Source organism: Argopecten irradians, chromosome 1 (assembly GCF_041381155.1).
Source record: "Argopecten irradians isolate NY chromosome 1, Ai_NY, whole genome shotgun sequence".
In the NCBI taxonomy this organism is placed as follows: domain Eukaryota; kingdom Metazoa; phylum Mollusca; class Bivalvia; order Pectinida; family Pectinidae; genus Argopecten; species Argopecten irradians.
In genome coordinates this window covers 50,855,248-50,876,748 of record NC_091134.1, presented here as the reverse complement: position 1 = coordinate 50,876,748, position 21,501 = coordinate 50,855,248, and positions in this window count along the sequence as shown.

The following is a 21,501-nucleotide window of genomic DNA, read 5'->3' as shown; positions in this document are numbered from 1 at the left end:
TTTGTCATGTTATTAAATAAAATCAGGTCACTGTCTCTTATTTTGGTATCAATTAAAAAAAAGATAATGTTCTTTCCTTTGTATGAGCTCATTTAGGCGAGTGACAAACAATATACGTTTCTTGCACATATGATGGAATCGACTTGAATTTGCTTTGACCAAATATATTATTTAGAGTGTAGACGCATTTTTTTTTCATTTAAAAAGGACTGAAAAGGACTAGTCTGTTCCACAGCATGTGCTTAATTAAAACTACATTAGAATGAATATAGACTGTACGAGAAAAAATATTGTATGTAGAGGATTTTTGTCAGCGGGTACATTATCACATGTAAACTTCAAAGGGATTTTTAAATCGCTTCTTTTTGTAATGACGGTTTTTATAAAACACACAAGTACGATATTTGGTAAACTTAATTATTTCATGTTATTTATGAACGCTATACATTTTTAACGTTGCGAATTCGGCTTACGACAATAAATTATATACTTGATGCTAGGGTTTAAGAATACATAAACTGTCATCAGTTTTGTTCCATTGTTAACATGCACGGGACTTCTTTTTCAATGTAGAATTGTTTATAAGGAAATATCTTATAAATAAACCGCAAATAAATACCATTATTATTTTTAAGTCTTTTCATCCTTCAAAATTTATTAACCCTGTTTTTGGTGACCTCCTTAAACCTGCCTTGTTATGCTTTAAAAAAAACCGCCTTATATATATTAGGCAAAAAATAAATAAAAATAAAATAAAATAGGCAGGTTTAGCGGACTAACCCCTTATATAACCTTCCCCTTGAAGGCCACTTATAGATATATTAGGCAGGGTTGGATGTATTGTTAGGACGTTGTAACTGTATCTGTTACCCCCATTCCATAATCTTAAAAGACGACTTTTGGGATCTTCCCCATCGGCTTTTCAAGTTAAATAGGAATATTATTGGGTCAAGGTCTATATCCCTCTTGAGAAGTACTCCAATTTAAAGGTATGATCACTATTATAATAGACAAATTATCTGTGTGCGATTGAAAGTATTTCCATTGTGATATCTTAAAGGTTTGCTAATAATATTCCTTTTTGCTGAAAATTGGACAATACTTTTAGCCTTGACTCTGGGTTCTGTCCTGTGGTCGATAAACCATATACAGTGTATACACATGCGGAGGTTTCTGTCTATGTTTCCCATTCAAAGCCTATAAACGGAGTGGAACGACTGATCTGCACGTTGTGTTGTTCAGTGAGTACTATAAAACGGTCATTCATTTCACTATGACAAAAGGACAATACATCAAACATACTGCAGTCTCCCAAAATATAGAAATTTCCACACAAAGTTAAACCCTAGCTTTTCCACAAGGTTTCGGGTCAGAGAAGCATCCGGCCTATATATCATGAAGACTAGGACAGGTAACAGGTAAAATGCATACGAAAAAGTCTGTATCAATGTAGCTTATGTTGTGATCATACTTCTTTTATATTTACATTTGTAGCTTGATATAAGTACATTGTATATTGACTGTAATATTGTCCTCCGCCATCTTAATTATGCTTATCGATGTTATATCAATTGTAAAAAATATTGTACTGTGTCATATATGCTAGTGCATTAGAATGAAAAAAAAACACTTGTAAAAACCTGTCCTTAATTGGTCTTAGCTAAAAAAAGGACAATGAACGAAAGCCCAACCAATAGAACGGTACAGTTGGAGGATCCGTGGAGTTGACCGTGCCCGGCGATATTTTCAGGATAAGGATTGCATCCTTGGATGAACCCGAGTGAGTGATGATGATGGTAATTGAAAAACATTTGCATCAACTATCTTCAAGTACAGTGCACTTATCAGTATTTGATCGGTTCTGTTACTTCATGACCTAAATGAATTAACAGTTGAATTTAATTTCTAACGTCAAATCACTTCAATATTACCAAAAAGGTTGGTGTGATAGAATCATCAAATTTTCAGTTCTGTTTGGTAAAACGAAAAAAAAACCTTCCTCTTTTTTTTTACGTTCCTTTGTCACTAAAAATCACATATCCTCTAAAACAATGGACATATTTTTTGTTGTCTTATTTGTTGGCAATTATGTAGCTCTCAAAGTAATTTCACAAAGAAAAGGGATTTATGTTTGATAATGCCTTGTGATTCTCTTGAAACAATTTGTTTTCTATGATTTCGATTTGACCCACATTAGTATGACGGATAGTACATGTTTGCCAGGCGATTTCCCCGAAACTGACGCCTTTTAGTAACATATATCATGACACTGTCAAATAATGTCGTATGGTATTCGTTTGTATTTTTCCATATTCGGAACACATTTCATGACTATTCTGATTAAATTTTGAAACAAACTGCGCACAAGCTAGTTCCGAAGTAGTTTTCTGATAAGTCCAGTGTTCATGCGGGAATATCTAAGAATTCACATGTTTAGATCGATTGAAATAATTATCTTGTCTATTCAATCAGATAGCAGTTAACAAAAAGTTTCAATGATGTATTTGGTGTTTTTTCTTTGATCTTGATTTATACAAGATTTGCATGACGTTGTGATGTATGGTGATCATTCTCTGAAATGTATCTTATGAAATCAATATCTGTTTTATTATGTTTGTCACGTTATTGTTTTTCACGTTTTGGTAAGTACTAGGTGATGGACTAAGTTGTTTCAAACGAGTGATCAGTATGACCAGTTGAATGATGAATCTTCTCCCAGTATCATGAAATCAGTTTTTGTTTAGCCAATAAAAATGGCGTAACTTTTTGTAATTTATGTATAATTGTTTGCAGCGAGTCTTAAGTTCAGACTTTCTTAGACTGACACGGATAAAACAAGTTTTTAGGCATAAAACAGTTATCAGTTCTTACTAAATGATTTATGGTAGTGCTTCATCAGTGGGATTTTGGTGTTGTCTAGTGTCTTATATTTAAGGACATTTACATTATGTAAGATGGATCATGGACAATTTAAAGAGGTCCAGTTGAGATAACATGTTTATCATGTAAGATCCTCTATTTATAAGGTTCCCTGAAACTGAAGTCTTTCAGTACCAGAACGGAGCATAAGTACATTTTTGTATATCGAAGTGACACAGGTGAAGGGATTTGATCGGTTTATCAGATGATACTGTGCAAAGGTTTTTTCTTCTATCATGAAGGTAACATAAAGTAGTCAATATGGAGTTGTACTCATTTTCGAATATTAAAGTATATTTTATATCAATTTTTAAATACCTCGTGTTCAAAGAATGAGTAATGTTAATGTCTTATTTATTATTTACGACTATTTCAACGATAAAGAAAACGTCTAACGCAATTCCTCGATTCTATGTATGCATTGTATGTGCTAATATTTGTACTTTAAGAGTAAAATTCTGTTGCCGAAACTAATAGCTGTACTTTGATTATTGTTGCGGATACGTTATGAGGCGATTTATATTGTTGATTCGTTGTTGATGAGTCTTTGATAATGACTCTATTATTTTACATCGATGTATGATGCTGATTCTTATCGTTGTATGATATTTTACATTGCTGATACAATAACTTCTTTTGTTGACATTAATTTTTCTTTACATTAGGTTACCTAGATTTTTATCGGTGATTCTTTTTTTGTACATTAATTGCGTTTCTTTTTTTGATTGTTAGTTTGGGGAATATTGTGTAATTGACATCATCATTTTACTATTTACTTTCATTTAATTTTCCAGATCTCTTATTCCCATATGTGATGCTATTATAATTCATGCATTCATGCATATTCTGCTATAAGTTATTAAGTATATAACTATCCCCAGCATTTTTGTTTCGATATTATATTGTCACTTGTCACCGCGTTACTGTTTCCTTCAAAGAAGAAGTGATCAGGAACAAGCGAAATCTGATAACAGCTACAGGTAAGTGCAATAGTGTATATCATATTCCATAATAGGTCTAAAATCATAGCTATTCTAGTTTTTATTTCAAGCCATCTTATGTGGAAATCTAGTTCCGAGTGTAAAACAATACATTTATTTTCACTTCTTATAAATCGACAATGAAAAAAAATGCACAAAGAACCATCAAAAGCGATAGCCAATGCCGATATTTTTTCTGTTTGTTGGTTTCATATTTCCCTTATTCTGTTTCCTAGCCTCACGTTCCTGATGCCTTATGTCGAGAAATCGGATTCAATGAAACGAAAAATAAACTACTTTTATATTCTGAGAATGTTTTTATATTCTGAGAATAATATCAGAATACAAAAATAGTATATCATTTCTTATGGACACCGTCTTTAAAATTGTAATTGTATGATTTATGAAGTTTAATTACAATATTCTCCTTACATCTGGCTTTGTATGGCACTGAGTGGTCCTAGTTGAATATGAAAAATGCTGGGATTAGAATCTTTCCCTACCTAGAGGGTGTGACAACAAAATCACAACCCGATGGGTAATTCATGAACGTCCAACCGAGGCTTGGTGAGGGTTGGATATACAGGAATTCCCCCGAGGGTTGTGATTTTGTTGTCACATCATCATAGGTAGGGAATGATTCTTTTTCCCCCATATAAAAAAAAGAAAATGAAGAGATAATAGCCTGAACAGAAGCATTTTCACTGCAACATGAACATGGTTCCAACGTCGGCACGTCAATACTGATGACGTCATCGACAATACACGCTACGGTCACACCGCATGAAGTCATGATGTCAAATAATTGTCTTCAGGTTCAAAAGGTTAGTCATACCCTAGGGGTTGAGAGAGAAATCTCAAACGGCTAAAAATGGTGACAAATCAGTGAATGGTGGGAGAAAATAACATAATAATCGTGGTTTTCTCTGTTCTCTGTTAATGATTTACTCCACTGCAATAGTAACGACCAATTTCTGATATCCACAATTTTAATAGCGTTTTCTTAATCATATTAGTTTGTGAATACCATTTTTCTTGTTGGTGTTGATTGAAATAAGATGTAAATTTTGTAAGAACCCAAGATTTCAAGTGCATATACGTTATCCCACTCGGAGCTAAAACAAGCGATTAATTTCAATTTGAAAAATACATTACAGCAATCATTTACCATTCCTCAAAACTTTATGAATGGTGTATAAGGTAGGGCTGATGGTAATTTTACAGACACATCATGAAGGCTTATCAGTCAGGACGCTGTGCAATCATTTAGCCTTTAGGTATCTGTGATGTTCAGATGGTGGCATGGTACTTCTAAAGATCATCAATCATTAAAACACAACAAAATATATGTTTCTGGTTAATATTTGTATTATCAGCGACTAGAATGATTAAATGCACCTTTAAGCACTCATTCATTTTTCAAATAGTTATTGGTACGTAACCTAAATGTCAAATACATAAATCAACAACCAGATTACAAAACCTACAACTGCACGAGCTTCACTTGTTTGAATATTAGATCTCAAGATCTCAAAGCTTCCTTAAATTTAGTACACATACGCATTAGGCAAAATTCACGATAGAAGCACTTTTGCAACGCTGTTCTTCAATTATTCTCATACGATGTACGTTCATTCACTGTTTTCACATGACTCTTTTATATCACTACCCTCATCCGGGTTCGATCGACGATATGACCACGTGACTATACAAGCCAGCAGAATTCCTGAAGATCACGGATACTGCAGCTTCGTAAACAGCATTCACAAACGAGCCTCGTAATCCCTTCATTGCGTTTGACACGATCGTGATGTTCTGTCGTACCTGTGCAATAACAAGCATTTGATAATTTCGTATTTCTTACATGATATCAAGTAATTCAATAATGAAATTAGATGCTTAGTGCTGTAGAGGTATATCATAATGTTATTATCCATGCAAGATAACAGACAAAAAATAGAGCGTGCACAATCCTTCGGCAACACTTTTGACTTCATGAATTCTTCATACAGATCTATGCATGTTTTGTTAAAAATCTCATGGTATTTGTTGGGGACATCTGTCAAAGTTTTCCCCTTGAACCAGTTTCTGGATACACTGGCCTAGTTTTGATCCTCGAAAAACAAAATGATCACAAGAGTTTCGTAAATTGCTTCGCTTTCTGTCCTATTCTTTCAAACGTTACTCCAAACACAAAAGATATTGACTACTAGCATATATTCAGTTCTAATATTGATATTCCATTCAATACATTAATAAATCGCCAGGCTAAAAATACACCGTCAAAATTACTTGAGACTAAAATGCCTTCAGACATAATTCAAACGCCCGTCTTAAAAAATAGGATCTCATTAAGACACAATTCAAACGCTCACCTTTAGAATATTCATTAGATTCTATTTAATTTTTACTGGTACATGTAGAATACATGTACTTACTACGATCATAGAAAGGGAACACAATATGAAGATTTCAGTATACGCCAGACCCTTAAAACACGTGTGACCCGCAACACCTATACCGAGGTCTGTTTTTACAATGTACTTAAGCTGAACAAGGTCATTCTGATTTGACGTAAATAAACTCAGCAGGGGATTGTTATAAGTACCAAAAAGTACTTACCAAGCTACCCAATTGTACTTAAAGCCAATCGTTTTTCGCAGAATCAACATTTTCCTGACGATCGTAAGTCTAACTGACGCTCACGTTTAGTGTGAATACTTTCAAAACATGATGTAATAATTATGTAATCATGTACCAATACTCCAATCTCAATGTTGACAAGAGAAAATTAAAATATTTAATGAATTTATACAATTACAAGTAATAATGTTTACGTTGAATTCAATTACTAATTCTGCACACGTTTTCCATCATGTTAGATCTGCAAGTGTAGCAATCTATAGTAAAACTTGATTACCGGCTACAAATAATGATAGATATTTACGTAAAAAGAATTAAGAAATCAAACCAGAAATCTCAGAAGAATAACCTTGTCTGCATCATAGACGATAGCAATAGCATTTATTTTTTTAAAACGTTTATTATCACCGACTTATGCTAACCCTACAGAAGGAGGAGGACAGATGTTAAAAAGCGCAAAACAAAAGCTATTCACAGCTTTAGTATGAATATTATAATTTTGAATTTGTGACGCGATACTAAAATAGTTTGATGATAACCAAAGTTTATCGAAATACGATTCATTAAATTGATATTTTCATAAAATATTATAAACATGGTCAATTTGACTTGGATTTAGTTATAAGGTTTCATGGTGACCTGGCTGTTATTTATGACTATACAAAGACAAAATGGAATAATATATTGCAAAATCAGAATAAAGTCAAGTCTATCAGCAAAGAGCACATGCTTCATGTTTCATGGCGTTTTGATTTTGTAACTAACCGCATCCTGTTTTTCCAACCGGATTCAGCACATTCCATTCGTGTAACAAACCTCGTAATAGATGTATTTCTAATGGGCCTATGCAATACCACTAAATAATTGTGTCTGCTATGACCAATTTGCTTTTGAAAGTTAAACCTATAAGGGTTAGTGCGTTCACAATAACGTGTTATTCTATTAAAGGTATATGTTGTTTTGCTTAAGAACGCAGGCCATCCCTACATATTTTTTGTATCAATCGCAAGTATATATGTGGATTGTTTGTTCTTTTTCACAATAACAACGGGGATGTTTGCGCGTTTCCTTGTATATTTGTTTCTATTAAGCTCTTAGTTCACAATAACGATCTTGGTAAGTTTTCTCTATAAATCACACCGTTGGAGCATTACCATGGCGAATTAAATGTGTTTATGGCCTACACGATATGTCCTCTTTAATCTATTATATATTAAGTTAATGTTATAAGATGCAGCTGTAATTAATCTTAAAATAGCCTTAGAAATATAAAGCACATTTGTGTATAATACTTATCTGTTTATCTGATTAGTCATGTTTTTTCAATATCAAGGTCACCGCAGTATTTAAAATACACATTGACCCCTATATGCATTAGAATATATAATTGTAACGAATACTAGTTCATGTGAACTCAAATTGAAATACCACCAAACACAAGACCTAAATACAAGTACCCAGGTTAAAATGAGATAATCGCAGTTTTAGTTCTACCCAATGACTCTTTAATGTCAAACACGACCATTTTTCATTTCTTATATTATAATAAATTCATTTTTCATATAACTAGGATATGCACATAGTTACTATTGCATTCATGAAGGAAAATTAAATTGCTTACATTTTTACGTTTGATTGATTAATGTTATGCTCTATCACCTTAAATACAAATCCCACGTGTTACGCGAAACATACAATAACATTGTCATCATAACAGTTAGGGTTGAGGTTCCATAACAATGGTCATTGTCTATTGTCTTTCCGTCTTTACAATAAACATTGCCTCTCATTGACTGAATAAAATTTCCTACCACATGTCAAGTTATAAAAAGGAATGAGCAATGTTGTTTTGGCATCAATCTTTATTTTGCTATCGATAGAAGTCTGTCTTTTTTCAGTAGTTCTTTACACATTTTATAAAAAAGATTGATATAAACATCATATAACCATTAAAAATATTTATTATCTATGACGAAAAAGTGGAATTATTCAATCGACTTTCCGTGTCATTCAAGTCAAGATAATTGGATAATTGGAAGATACAATTGCTTAGAGTGTATCCTGCTGTCATTTGTGTTCATGGCGTTAGTGTATGTATATATCAAACATCCGAATATGTCCGTCTGTTACTTGACAGAGATATAAAGGAAACTAATATGTGACAATAGGCATTAACAATTGGTGATTTCGTTTAATAATGTAAAAGAATCCAAAGTAGATTGGATATATATCTCAAATGGTATTGATTAAGGTATATTTAAGAATGACGATATATTTCAAACAAAATGAACATAACGTTCCAAAGAAATTAATTAATTTCAACAATTTATTCTTTTTAAGATAAAAAAAAATAGAAATAAAATAAAGAAAATAAAAACTAACTGTTTTTCAAAGAATTTATCATTAACTGGTTTTCTTAGACATATATGTCTTAAATATAAACCCCATATAAACTTACACTAATTTTCTTTTGATGTCGTTTTCTTAAGTATCTGTCCAAAAATAGTCTATTTTTCGTCCGTAAAGAACTAACATCCAATTCAAATCTGATTGACAATTGGCATTGTATACATTTAAAATTTAAAACAGTGCATACAACTTCATTTTTGGTTTTGCGAATGTATTTAATGAAAGGGAAAATAAATGAAATTTTACAGAATTTCAAAATTAGATAAAAACTCACCCGAGGATTGTTCTAAACAAACAACTGCTAAAACGTCCATAAGTTCAGCTGAACAATCAGCGTTCATTAGGTCGTTGACCAGTGAGGGATACTCCGGACACCGATGACCAGAAACAGTGTAAATAGTACAACAAATTACATAAACAAAAACAGCTGTGTATGTTAGAGTCATCGTGTGCGATGTCGATCGGTTAGGATTTCCGGCGGTTGCTCTCTGGCGCGGTGTTCTGCGGCCCTGGGATTAAACCGGAGAGTTTATATATGGACCGCAAATAGGGGGCCGAATATAGATTAATTGTACCTCCTTAGTATTCCCAAGCATTCTTCACAACTTCCTGTTGCGGAAAAGACTTCATTCTGTCCGTTTGTTTAGGCGTCGCCTTGATTAAGAGTAACAACACAACCTTACAATCGGATTGACTTGCAAAACAAGCCAATGCGCGTCTTAAAATCTCACTTGATATGGTGCAAATAAGTCTCGGCACAATAAACCAATGTCTCACGATAAGTTTGTTTTTATAATGAACGCGTAAGATGAATTTATAGCAATTGGTTGCAGGACATCTTCTTAACAAAAAGATTAGACCATTCAGTGATAGGAGGAGAAGTACGGATCTACTCTATAACAGACCGCCAGTTTTATGTGTTTCCATTCGCCCCGGATCATTAGTAAAGGCCATCGAGCGTTTCGACCTTTGCGGGGGTGAGATTATAGGAAAAACATGCCATCATGCTGAAGACTTTCGTAAACAAGTTAATTGCTTGGTTGGAATCCACGTGGACAAATAGCATTAATGAAATAATTGTTTTTGTTTGTTTGTTTGTTTGTTTCTCGCAACATTCCGATCTGTAATTAAAACACAACCCCTTATAAGTATGTGGGGAAAACATGCACGGTGAATTCAATAGGTAAAGGGTCCATGACCTTCCAAACTATTCGTGTGTTTGTTTTTATTTCGGTGAAGGACCTGGATAATGTACAAATAATACCTATTGGAAGTTTAACGTCACACGGATTTAATACATTATTTGTTTACGTCACACCATGATAGTTGTGAACTATTTTGTTATACTTAGGCGGAAGCCGACCATGAATGGCAGTGATGTGGTATAATCGATACGCTAGTATATACTATGGTACGTACTGCTACGTACTGCTGGTGCGATGTCATTATCTTCTAGTGCAGTCTTTGTTAAAATGTTTTTTTATGTTTGCGTCTTTCCTTTGAATCAATTATCTATATATACCTACATTTCTATATATGTCTGCATGCACTTGATACACCGACAAACTTTACGCTGTTGTTATCAATAGAGGCTATTGTCTATCTACGAATAACACAATCCATTTACGACGTTCTGCCCTCGATGTTTAGTCTATGGTTATTGCCAAATTAAATGGAAACTAAAAAGTGAAAAATAGCTGGTTTGCTATTCTGTCGTGGGTTTGACCAAAGTGAATGTGCGATCGATCTAATGATTCAACATTCCCTTTTGTGTTACTTTCAAATTTATTACTTATGCATTGCATGGATAATCTGTTTTGCGGCTATTTCAATAAAGAATATCCATTGTACTAGAAATATATGCTAGTGGTATGTGTTTGTTTTGGGAGTCTGTGGTAGGCTTTAACGTGCTCTGTCGCTGACACATGTAAAAATAGAAAATAAAAGAAAGATGACTCTCAACAACAAAGAGAAACCAATTGTTCTGAACGGAATATTTTTTACATTTATTGATAATTTGTAATTGTACAAACCAGATCAAAATAGATAAATCATTGCACACGATGGAGATAAAATATATATCTAATATTGAAAACACATTTGTATTGTGAAAAAAAACCCATTCCGTGCCCATGTCCATATACAATGTATGCAATGCTGGTACAATAACCTGCATATGCACTGATCATACAATGACCTTTCCCTCTATCCGACACTTTGTTTACAAACCTGGTGAGACGTGTAGGTGTATCACCTTACACAGGTAACGCTTACCTCTTGATTCAGGTATTAGTGCCACACATAATTGCGCAAATGACATCTGTGATTTGTTGTAGTGGTTTCATGGACGAATATATATTACGTCTGATAAGGGTCTTTTATTTCCGCATATACCAACAGGAGTATCCGTCATATCTGTTAATTAAAAAAACAACACCTTATTTAGCATTTTGCTTTCATTTGTGATGGGATAGTGAAAAAAAATTCTTCAGGGAGGTTAAACATCATCAAAATCCATCGAGGGAGGGGGTTATAAAAACATTGTGTCCCTCTGTGTCCCGTATCAAGAATAATACAAGTTTGTGGTAAGAGTTGTTTACAAACATTGCTGTCGTCTACCTATCAGATTTATGAGATGTGTCATAAAAAGAGACATAGATATGCAGTGTCCGAGCCAATTCGGTGTTGTATCGTAACAAAAATAAACCACCTTGCTAAAAAAACAAGAAAACATGTTTTGGCTACGTGTGATGTTTAGTTTTATTTTCGAGTAAAATATCGTAATATCGTTTTGACAGGTAAGTTAGTTCGTTTTAACGCGTTAATTATTTCGTTTTAACGCGTTATCTTCTTCTAACGCGTTATGTTCTTGTTTTAAACAGATGTTTTAACGCATTAATTTTGTGATTATTGCGCGATAAACTATCTCGTGACAATGTGTTGAACGTCTATCAATGATCTTAATCTTTCCTATTAACTGTTCCATAGATACATGTTCTCTCGAAAATCTTTGCTGTATATTTTCTAGAAGGAGCAAGAATACTGAAAAAGTCAGGAAAGGCCAAGCTACATGACTGGTCTACCATGGTATCAGGTTCTATGATGGTATCAGGTCTACCGCAAGCAACTTCCCAAGTCCCCATCAATATGGATTGTGCAGATTTATTTTTTTAGACAATATGTTTGATTTCAAGTAATAGTGAACGCATAATTAAAAACAAATTCACTTTAAGAAGTCTTTTACGAACGTATTCGGAACAGCTTAACCTTAACAGTCATATAACAAAATTTCATCACTGACCTTCACCGCTGACACATTAACCTTAACCTTGACTTTATTTTTTTTCTAAATGTTTATCAGTTAGCTACATACGATATCGGAACGGACAGATAAAAATCGTGTTTGAAGGATTAAAGTGTTAAAAGTGTTTAAATATTTGTTAAATATTTTCATCCCTTTCTCTTATTTTCCAAACGCTACACAAACATTTCCAGTTTGCAAATGTCATTTCTAATTGTAAGAAACATCAATAGTTTTTCATTTTTTTTTTCATTTCTCATACTCTTCACTTTTACTCAATTCAAGAATATCAATCATCAACATAAAGATAAAATAATGTGGGCACTTAGTAAAACATATATTGCTAACCAATTTAAAAACAATATCCAAACTGATTTTAAATTTTCTCAACGTAAAAATGAATCTTTTAATGCCTTGGTTTTCAAATAAGCATGTTCAGTTTTTAAACAAAGGTTTGCAAAAAAGAAAAAAAAAAAAACACAAAAAAAAAACCAAAAACTCATACAGAAACTATTTTTTCACAATTTAAACCTTTTTAAAATCTCACAAAGCTGAATAAGAATAGCAATAGCTAAATCAACCGGGTCATCAAAAGATACCAGGTCTAAATGTCGCGTTAGATGATCATGAATAAACGTTCAAGATGCTCCAAGAATGTTCCCAACCAAAGTTTTCGATAGTTGTAAATTTATATTATGAGAATCTTAAATCACAACGAGCTTTACTGACGAAAATTTCTATACAAAGTACTACATTATTTCCAAATCTTTTTCTTTATAGGAGCCATTGTGTCACAACATTGTGCCGGAAGTGAGACAACTATGTGATTTTTCCTATGTATTCTATATATTTTTTCTTATAATTTACCTGATCTTGTTAATGGATCGATCGTTCCCACATTTGACATACAATGTACGTACACAATAATTTTAGTATGAGGTAAAACAAAGAAGGAAATAGCGTTACAGTTTAATGGTGCACATACATATCATCATTTTGAAATTTAAACGTCAGAAAATTGTGGAAATATTATCAGCTGGAAAGATGCAAATTTTCAATTATTATGCAAAAAGTTAACTTCTTTCCATAAATGAGATCGCTAAAATTGAATAAAAAGAATTAAAGAAATACAAACATTGTTGACGAAATATAGTACTACTGCGTATAATTGTTTTTTATTAATTCGAGCAATAAATTTTCAAGGATAAATTTACCAAGGTGAAATAAACAAATTTTAACTTTCTGACGTATAACCTAACCACAATATTATCACATTATCAAGAAGCTTAATAACTTTATTGTGTTTCGTTTGAATGGATTAACCGAGAAACGGGAAATATTAAAGCAACAGCGACCACATAAAATATTTAGAATTAAATAATCTTTAGTCACTGAATAAAAGTGAAAAAACCTTATATTTGGTCATCCAGCTTAAAAATAAATTTTGTTTGATCATGAACTATAAAATATCATCAAACTAAACACAAAATAAAAATACAAGCTTAAAATATAATGAAAGGAATATGCAATTGAAATATATAATAAAAGGAGACTCCTTATAAGTAATGAGAGTCAGGTGTTCCGGGAGAGTAAGCTTTTACAATTGTATCGACGAGTATAATTGGTAGGGTAATTTGTTAAAAAAGCGTGCTTATTTATAAAGTACAACGATTTTTTATTTGTTTGAAATAAGTGGATCGAAGCAAAGAAATTATTCTCATTAACATAATTATGCTATTTCAAATCAGCTGTGCAGACATATTTTATCAATGAGTATCATTTTAATTGTTGAATTATATTCCCTGTTAGTTTAAGGTACTTTATGTTGCTTTAATCCGTTCGGAGCACGTTAAACCCTTCATTAAATAATTGTCGTGTCCGAAAATGACAAAAATTAACGATTCGGTCTAGATTTTAAAGTGTAACGCACCTTTTGCTTTTTACGATCAATTTTTCGCATTGACAACTTTATGCAGCTTTCCAGCTCTTTTTTATCTTTGAAAACTTTGTTTGGTATGAATGCGTGGGAAAATTAAAGACCTACTCAAAATGTTACTGGACACTGCAGCATACTTATTTGTTAAGTACAATGAATTTTCATTTTATTAAGGTATATGTTAATATGTATATATATATATTCTTAAATATTAAATGACATTTCAAATCACGTGTCCAAAATCATTTGAACTGTTCTGAAATATCTATTTTTCCTCTTGTAGTTTTCAAATTTTTTATTTTGCTCTCATCCAATATTAAACATTATCAACCCTTAATCGTTGTGTTCGAAAATGATAAAATAGTTATCGGGTAGATTTAAAGGTGTAACATCTTTCGAATTGCTACTCTATGTAGACAATAAGGTGTTGATATTTTTGCGTGATTATTAGTCTTACCCTATGATAACATAAACAGAACAACTTATCTAATTTACTAGAACTTCAGTTAGAAAATGAATCATTTTCAACATGAACAGAACAATGCTTACACATAGGCACCGACGAATAAAACATCAAAATGATCGTACGCTTGGATGGATCCACAGAATGTGAAATCAATTTCCCAGCTGTATTTAACGTCTTATCAACAGTTGCAGAAGTTGAAGAAGAATATTGTGTCTCCCTCTAATCGTGGAACTGATGTTTTAGTGCTCTCCTACTGAAGCATGCTACCAAAGACATTAAACAGCACACACCAACTAGTCACATCAGTCGTCTTAGTTCCTTTATGCTGAGCAGGCGAAGCAGGAGAAATGCAACCACTTTTAAAGACATGGTGTGTCTCGGTCAAAGGACAGAACCCAGAGTATTCCTTGACGGTATTTTTATTTATATTATAAACGATTTCAATATTGAAAAAGTACATCGCAATATTTTGCTTTGTCCCTTCATTCAAGTTGTCATTTTTGACGCAAACTGTCTCGCAGTAAATGATAGCTGATGTTTAAAACTATCGCCTATCTGTATGCTAACTTGTACGAGTTTTCCCCCTTGTACCATTTCTGGTCTTTAGGTTATTTTAAGGTCAATTGCTTAAAGCACGATACTACTGTATCTGATATACAGACCTAAAGAAACAATTGTGTATTATTTGCTAATGGAAATAACTACATTTCATTTGAGCAATAAGCATTATTAACCAGGTAGGAGTATCATTTACTGTATCTTCATGTCAAAGTTCAAGCACAACGCGTTTTATTTTTTAACGCAATGTCATTTTAATGTTCTATTAACTGTTTTTCATTAATAAAAAGAATTGTCAAACACAATAAAATGTTATTAACTGACAAAGAGTTTAGTGTTTTAACATAATTTTATTTTCTAGTTCTGTAAAGAGTTATTCATTTATAACAAGTTTTGTTTTTAACGCAATGCTTAGTTACTATATGGGATTTCTCCCCTACTTATCTTCCCTTCTTTACGATTACCGTAACAATTGTTAACTGCAGACAAATGAATATACAATTAAGATATCCTCGAGATGTAGATCAAATACAATACAGAAGGTTTATTGTTACGTTCTGTATAATACGTTGTGTCATTTCACTCTCAGGCGTTGTGTAAATGTGTTGGTTGTTGTCTGCAATTAAATTAAATTTAGAATATGCGTTTAGCAGATAGAAGTCTTAATATATCTTCACCCTATTAGGACAGCATTATCATCATGTAACTAAAGTTCTACCACAATAAGGCGCGCCTTGGCCCATTGCATAACTGTGCTGGGTATTAGATATTCCTCTAGTGGAATATGATCTTCAGGGGATGATTTCGGAAGAATTATTGCGCAAAGGTAGGGTTTGAACTTGGTTATAATGGTTTGATGATTTTTGGAAGTAAGGAAATGTCGCTTTGACGTAAGATGCCCGCATGAAATTCGTCAGTCCGTAGTTTATTGTTGTAGTCCTTATAAAAAGCCGTTCAGTTGTTCATAATTAAAATTATTTGTCATCAAAATCGTTACATTCTTTATACAATAAAAAATAAATTGAATATCAATGAGTGCATATTTCCATATGAATATGCCACGGAGCATTTTTTGCATATATTAGCAAATAACGTTTATCTTTGTCTGACCTTCTCGTTATGATTTAATTGTGGCAGAAACAATTCACACATCTCATGTGTTGAAAGATATTGAATTTCTTTCACACTCGTAAGTTGATTCTTAAATAGAAATTGAACAGTGTTTAGATTGCGTTAAAGGTGGTATGAACGCATTGGGATACAGACATATTCAATGTAGCGCTAACATGTAGAATATGTCAGTATCCCATTGCGTTTATACCACCTTTAACGCAATTATTACACTGTTTAATCTATATATTTACATAAATAAGTCTATTCTTACATGTTCATGATCAAATTTAAAACAATGTTGGTGGTTAAGCTGGGTTACTACGGTAGTCAGGATGACCGAAGATATGGTTCCGATTGTTGAATGTTATAGATGCAGTTCGGTTTGAAATATAACAATGACAGCTTTAATTAATTTAAAGATATTTTTTTTCAATTTATCATATGTCGATAATGTCTATTTCGAATAAAATTTGAGATAACCGAGGCGGAACGACTACAGGTATGTATCGTTGTCAGGGTAGTGATGCGGTCCGAAGTGGAGCGAGCCGCCATTTGATTTTCAACCGAGAAAAAGTTACTGTGCTATAGCCTATTGATGGTATGACCGTTGAGCTACTGAATGTTTGTCATGTATGTATCGGTCTACGAACGCGATATAGACTATAAATTCTTCATAGTCATGACTTTTATTTTATAGTATGTAGGATAGACAAGTGTTTGCATGTAAGTGTGTGTAGGCCTAATTTGAATGCAAAGACAGGAGGTAAAGCTGATGACACTGTTTCGGATAGGCTACCTGTAATGTTTTTTTCTGGAATCCTGTACATGACCTGCTTACCTAGGCTATTGTTCGCTTAGACGCTCCCAGAATTGTTTTTAGGCGAGATATGTGCGACCGTACACACATACTGACGTAACTATGGAATTTCCCGAACATTTCTGAGGAAAGCCTCCCGATTGTAGCCCCGACAAGAGATTCATTTTGTTGTTTATTGCCGTTACGATGCTTGAACACATCTTTTGTTTTGATGTCAAATACATATTTAATTGGATCTAATAAAAACTCTTTACTGTTTATTTGAAATCTGTCAACTTATGAAGCAAACTCTTATCGAGGCGTTAACTAGAATTAGTCTGAACCTGTACTGCGTTTGTATTCATACGTCATTGCGATTACGCTAATTTGACCGCAACTCCCCTCCCGTTGACTATACAGGGGCATATGTAAAAATAAGATCTTGTCTTTTGTAACTTTAAAAAAATAACTCACTCATGACTGAATGAATGATTTCCGTATCAACAATCACTCATTGTGTAACCTCTATACATCCTTTGGAGATTCCCTATGTAATTATCCTTGATAAGTCATATTCGATACCCGTTTATATTTTATCTGGCTTCGGCCTTACTAACTATACTTATCTTAAATGTATGGCAATTCAATGCCTAATACCGAGTTTATATGGTTATGTTGTTCATGAAGAAATGGGAAATCTTCCAGAATATGTTTTAATTACTATTGTAATCGCATATTTTCACAAAAGTCCGAACAACTCTATAACCGAAAAATGATTTCATCGGAAATCAAATATTTTATCATCAAATAATATGCATGTTATCAACTATCAAGTGAATTTACCAATGCAATAGCTTGTAAATAAAACTAGTACTATAAGAACAAATGCTTTTACTATAATAAAAGCTATTAACTATTGTGGAGTACAGAAAATTGTATGTAGCTCTGGCATTCTGAAATCTTTCAGCTTTTTTTTGCGCATATGATCTTTGGTTCGGGATAGATGAAAAGCGGACAAAATTTAGATCTAACTGTGAGTTTTACTTAGGAAAGCTCTTGACGTGTAAATCCTGGGACAACGCAATATGTAGCCTGTCTATTATTGTCCTTGAGTGTAACTCACTTAGACAAACGGCGTTCAAGTGTCATATTTCCATTGACCCACTCCTCAAATATCGTCACCATTTCTTTGTTAGACAGAAATTGACGTCTACGGATATCCCTTTTCAGGTTTGGGAATATTAGCAGGAGTCATTAGAAGTTAGATCTGACGAATAGGCAGGAAGTGGTATTCTTTCATACCTGTTTCGCTTTACAATATCAATAGTAACTTTGCAACTTTTGTACGTATAGCGGTTCTCAAATAATATAACAAGTTAGCATAGTACGCTCTAGTTATTGTAATCCTCTTTGGTAAAAAAAGAAAGTCTTTCACGTTACAAAATGCTGTTGTCATCCCCTTGGTGAGTCTTTGACCTACCCTCATAATTATGAACCCAGGTCTCATTTACTGTTAACAGAAACAACAGCGATATCATCTTTTGATTTAAACCGCTTCATCAAGGTGCAGCATACTGATGCTCTGGTTGCCATTTGCTCATCACAAAGGAATGGGACCTAACTGACTGTGAGCTTGCGCATACCTAAATGGACATGAAAAGTTACTGAAACGCTACCATATGAATGTCTAATGCCAGAGATATTTCGTCTTCCTGAATTCGTTTATCACATTATACCAGAACCCTAATTTTCTGACACATTTCTTTGTCGGTGACATCAGGTGGGGGTCCAGAACCAGCATCATCTTTTTAAGACTTTCTACCGCGTTTTGATTTCCATAATTCAGAATTTTAACTGAACTGAGATCGAGACACCATTTGCCTAATTGATCATTTGGGACTGGAATTATCTTTGATTTGATCGACCAAATTAATTCTGAAAAACAGAACATTGCTAACCATTGTTTCTAGCCTGTAACTTGTATGATCGAAACTTCTCTATTTCTTTTACAAGTTGCTGGAATAGGGCACTAGGATAAGCTAGTGTTTCTCATTAATATACGGAGACAAGTGTCGGTGATTTATGGAGTCTCATCATGCTGCGGAAGGGACATCATATGAACTGTACTATGATAGCTTGTTAATTTCCTATCCGTCAATACTGTTAAAAACATTAACATCATTTATATTCATACATAATGTAGAAATTATATTTTGATGCTTCTTGTATGAAGACAATGCCTTTTAGAACAATTGTCCACATGATTAGTTTATCTAGAGTTATATATATATATATATATATATAGTAGTATATCATAGTGTTAAATTTGCTGTTACTGTCTGGTAAAAAATGTTGAAAAACAAAGGGAATACTTATTAAAAACAACTGACGTCTGTGTTTACTCAATCCAGTAATCCAGGCACACTAATCAATGTGTAGCACGCAAATGTAGGTAAAGTATGGCCCAGTTTTCCTACAGATGCACGCTTGCTTTGGTATATACGACACCTGTTTCGCGTGTTCTCACTTCATCAGTAAGACGTTCACAGTGCTTTGTCAATAGCTAAGGCTACTGATGGGAAATGGGCCATGGTTAGACATTCTTATACATCATACAACACACGGTGCTTAGGATTAGCAAATAATTCGATAATATGGAGGTGTTTTTATCATATGCCTAGCTTGTATTTAATTGATATATCAAATCGTATGTTAGCTGTTCATAAAGAACATATGGAACAACCCAATCTACACTTTGATTAATCACGTAATAGTACTGTATGCGATTTGGTTGGGTTGATATGAGATACTGGTATGTTTTTAAGAAATACAATGAACAAGTGTTGTAGCAAATGAAATGATTTCATATAAAACGAAAATACAAAAATGCATATACATATGTATATAACTAATCAAATCTATATATCAATAAAAATAAAAGGATAAAAGATACTCTGATAAATTTTTCCCATATAAAACGAAAATACAAAAATGCATATACATATGTATATAACTAATCAAATCTATATATCAATAAAAATAAAAGGATAAAAGATACTCTGATAAATTTTTCCATAGCAAAATAAGGGAAGGATAAATAACGCATTACAAGTTACTTTATAATTTTAGATTTTTTTCAAAGAAACCGCAATTACAATCAGAACAATTTCACGATAGTGTAACCATTGTTTTATTGGCGAATCACAAATGTTATAATCATGAAGGAAATTAAAGCTAAAAAGTACGAATGAACCGACGAATATTTCATATTATAATACATGACTCGGGCAATAAAAGTCCTAAAGAATATCACAATGTCATTACATTGAAATGTAATAGTATTTGATGTGTTTTATTTTAAATTTTTATTCTTCTATTTATCTCAGAGCAATTATTGATTAGTACATATCCCGCTTCATCTAAAGTACAAACGAATGCATGTGTTGTGATCTGTTTTACCGATTCAACACTCTGCACGGATTGTAATTATTTGCCATCACGATTTTTCCAGGAAATTTTGTACGGAATTGACATAATACATTAGTCTATAGCTTACGGTTTATGTGAAAATGCTATTTCCGTATGCGATAATTTTCCCGTCAAATCTAATTGTTGCTATTTCAATGAACATCAAAATATGCGTTGTTTTATGTTGTTTGGTTACTAAAATGCATGCTCTTTTAGCAGTAGACAGGATTATACATTTTATAGCAGCAATGATGCCGTCAACAAACTACAAAACTTGCCTGTTGATTTTATTGCAAACACTGCAAATTCAACAAAAAACGGGACAAAACTAAATTCCTGTGATATTTGGGCACTGACTAGACCAGTTCGCGAATACAAATGTACATGTAATAGTGAACGGGTGAATTACGACTTTTCCAGAATATCTACGTAATGACAAGAGAAATAATTACATAATATCAGATATGTCTTAGTTCCACCTTAGTGTACGTACGCTGCCTGGCCATTTGTCTGGTGCAGGTAACAGTGTGTACATCGATCGAACTGGTCATCGAAACGTTACGCATAAAATGTTCATTGGTTACGTAGAAATACATAACCTACTCTTTCCAATCTGACGGAAACGTTTAGAAATATTAGATATGTCATATTATTTAAAAAGGAACCGAGCATTAATCTAATACATGACCCTGTATATTAGCTTAACAGGGAGACCATTGAACAAATATAGCCAGTAATATGGACGAATACCACTATCAAACGATTGTTCAATCGATTGATTAAGACAATCAAGGAACAACTATATAATGCGTTTTTATTTCCTCTAAAAGTGGAATGATCGCTTTCCTGAAATCTCCTCTGAATGTACGCAAGTATATGAACAAGTGTTCAATTATTACATTATTAAGAGGT